Consider the following 4,143-nt stretch of genomic DNA (forward strand, 5'->3'; position numbering starts at 1 on the left):
GTGTGAGGATTCACACGAGACTCGCAAATTTTTCAATTAACGGGAGCTTCCATCGTTTTATCGAATATTATTTTATTATTGATAATTAAAAGGCATCTCGTCGACAACATTGGTTATCGGTCTATCGGAGACTGTTGCCTATTGATAAGGTTTGTTGAATATTTCGAGATTATTTTGATTATTATGATGAATTATCATTGTTAATTATAATAATAATATGATATGGATGCATACATATATTATACGAGCTGTAAATTAAATTAATCTACAGTAACTTTTAATGAAATATACTAAAGAGAGAATGATTAAAGCAGACAGTATATCGACTGCGTCTGCTTATCAATATCGGTGCCCGTTCTTTGTGACAGGGTGTTAACATATTGTACGTTTGTATAAATTATAAAGTCGCCAAGATACATATTCAGATGATATGTTTTTTATCGTATATGGAGACAAATACGTTTTCATAATTTCATAATTTTTGTGTTTCGTAATTATATTATCTCAATAGCAAAATTTAAAACATGGCTTGCGTAAATCATCTGAATATGTGTTGCACAGTGATGAAGGTACGCTTGTCTTTCATGCAGCCAACCAAATCTTTATGCTATGAAAGTGTGTCTGCTGTGTACATGTGAGAAAGAAAAAGAGAGAGAGAGAGAGAAATTGCGCTATAATATATAAATTTAAGTCGAACCTAACGTTTTATCGTGAGGAAAACGAAATCACGTAATATACAATATGCGTTTTACAAGAACTGGTCTTGTCTCTTTGTATGCCTCACAGTACTAATTTTAGAAGTTTAATCTGATTGATAATCGAACGTAATCAGGTAAGTAATACACTCTGAATAAAATTTATTTTAAAAGGCAATATACACGGTGACACAACAATTTGTATGAAAAAGTTTTGTGTATTTATCAAATTATTTCAAGTAGGTAGCAAGCTAACACTATTAATTAACGCCAAAAATTTTAATATCAATGATAGTTGACATCAGTTTGTCACGGGGTAGTATAACATATATTTATAAAAATTCCTAACTATTAATTATATTACTTATTATCCTTTTGTAGACATCGTTCGAGATTACTTCTTTTCATTTTATAAATTATTCGCTCAATTTTGATAAAACTTGATCTATAGAGAAATGTTTTATAATTAATGCTTTATTCAAATCTGAGGTCAAAAATAAAAAAATTCAAAATGCTACATTTAATACGACGAAAAATAATTTAATAATTATTAAAAATAAATAATTAAAAAAAAATAATTTGATTATCATAAAAGTTGATTTTAGGAAATTTTTAATTGCGAAATATACATATGACAAGTTTTCAGTTTTGCTTATTAATGCTCCGTAAATTAATACTGATCAGTTAATACTGTATAGTACTGAATAGTTACTGATTTTCAAATTGACTTTCACACACACTGATTAAGACGACTAGTCACTCTGTGACACTAGATCGTCTTTCATGGAGGTTACTATTCTATTGAAATTTGATATTTTCGAGCAACATTCAAACTCAGAGATAGCAAGAACCTCCTAAATCCGAGTTTCACAATTAATTAGTATTATTTTTATATTATTTATTGTTATATTATTCACAACCATTAGTATTATTTTAATATTTTTTTTTTAATTTGAAAAATTCTGACACCAGAATCGAATTCGATTCCAAAGATCTTTAAAAAGTAAAATCATTTATAAGTTATTTTGTTAGAAAGCTCTGGTCCTTAAAGAGATAAATAGAAATAAAAGAACTTACACCAAAAAAGATTTTTATCGATGAACTGAAAACTGATCTATTGTCTAGGAAAATTTATTCGTAAAAGATGCATGGTCATCATTGATGCAATCTTAAAGGATCTTAAAGATTAGGTGAGTTCAAGTCAACAAAGCGACTAGGTCTGCTCGCCGAGCAATTAAATATAATTAGTTGGATCCACAGGATAGAACCAACAGATACAGGTAAGAACCAATCATGCTCGACAAGCACACTTGCCTTTGCCGATTTGGATTCGCCCATTGTATCAAAGTTAAAGGTGGATATTTCGAATGTTAATTATAATTTTTTATATTTAATAAAATATAATCAAATTAATCTAATTAATCAAATATAATATTTATTGATCTAATTAATCTAATTTAATTAAATATAACAGTCGGCCCACAATTTGTTTTTTTTTTTTATAAATGTGCATTACTAATGATTTGATAAACACAAAACTATGTGGCCAAACTTTTTTGTCATCTTGTTATAATAAAAGTTATAACACTTGAAAACATCTTGAAATGACGTAAAAATTCTTCAAATCCTATTTTCTGTGAATTTCAGACAATTTACATTTCCTTTTACATAAATTTTGATCATGTTAAAGGATTGTCACGCTTTGACTTATTTGAATCGGAAAAAGTATCAGATTTGACAATGTATATACATTACGCCACACAAAGCGGAATGTAGGATCGTTGACGCAAAATCGTGCGCGAAGTTTTGTAAATCGAGCATAGCGAATTAGAATTCCGCACGTACAACTGACGTTGACGACATCGTCTCTTCCGTAGTTTGTGTCGCGTGTCTCGTTCAAACGAGGCATTTCCTCTCTCACTCGGAGCTTACTCGATTTGCAGCTACAACGCGACTCAGAATACATATGCGAGATTTTCATTGATTGGAAAACGAAGAGATGTCTGAAACACTAGTCCTATTTGCAAACTTTTATGAAAATTCTCAAGTAAAAATTATTTCTAAAACACTTGAAGCTTCTCATAATTATTATACATAAATATAGCGTATATTTAGTCTTTAAAGAACGGGGATTTTTATTTTTAAAATTTTATAACTTTTCTTTGATTTAAATTTTTAAATTGATTATTATTCATTATATGTCATTATATCCTTTTCCAAAATATAACACTATTTTAGTGCCATTATACAGACTTTTCCAGCTCTGGAATATACTGGACAGAGCCATCAAGAAGTGGGTGTATCTCAATTCCTAGACAATAGCTCTCTGATGCAATGATTGTACTGTTTTCTTTGTCAGGGATTCATTGATCGGCTAATATTGTTTTATTACCATAAGTAGGAAAGAGTCAGAAAAACAAGTATTTGTTTGCTTTACTTTTCTTCATCGGTTCGCAATTTTCTATATTTTATTATAGAAAAAGTGCGCTCCAGTATAGAGTTCATTAGGATTTCCCATAAAGATTAAGTTTTACTTTAAAAAAAAATTGGATGACTATGAAAAAAATATTCACAGTTCAGTTATAAATACATTATACAATGAGAGTAAATACGTGTAACTTCAGTTTATTAGATTCTAACTAATAAGGAGAACTAAATTCTAAGGACTAAATTAGATTCCGAGGATTCTAAGGAAAACGTCATTAAACGAGCGAGTCTGTGGTGCTTCTCTTAAGAGAAATATTAGCCACGCGCAGTGCTTACGTTTTATGAAAGGAAAGTATGACTCAGCCCTTATACATACGTCCAGCTTCGGCCAGCTAACAAAGCGTTGCACCCTTTCAAACGCACGGGCCGCTTTCACGCCCAGCTGCTGATTAAAGGACAAGCGACTGTAAAAATAACATAGTCAAATTCCAACGTTTGCTAGTATTCTCGTTTGCTAACCTCGACCGAGATTTAACGAGGTTCGAGCGTTACCAAAAACCGAGACGTGCTCCGCCGTTCCAGAGCAAGACCCATTTCCGGGACGACGTTCCGTTACTTATCGTACCGCGTGTATGCGGTAGAACGGTCGCGCTCCACCTCTCATCGGGAAATTGAAGCCGGCGGAACTTATCGTCATCCCAAGCCGCAAGTGGGATACGCCGCGAGTAACGTACGGAGTATATACGCGGGAAGTAACTCGGATAGTACACCGACAGATTGGACGTGGCTCCATCGATCTCGCCGTTGGACCTCCAGGAACTCTATTCATCCGTGCGCGGTCCGCCGACATCCAACGAACGAGATTCTTCGTCTTCTGAGGGTAACTTTTCACGTTCCCTTTCGAAAGCTCGTTCGTAAAGCAGCGACATTCGAAAATTTTCTTCAAACACTGTGCGAATACTTCCAAGAATTTTACCAAAATAAATACATTGACATTTATCCGCATAGTATATATATATAT

This window comes from Trachymyrmex septentrionalis, unplaced genomic scaffold (genome assembly GCF_001594115.1).
Source record: "Trachymyrmex septentrionalis isolate Tsep2-gDNA-1 unplaced genomic scaffold, Tsep1.0 scaffold52, whole genome shotgun sequence".
NCBI lineage: Eukaryota > Metazoa > Arthropoda > Insecta > Hymenoptera > Formicidae > Trachymyrmex > Trachymyrmex septentrionalis.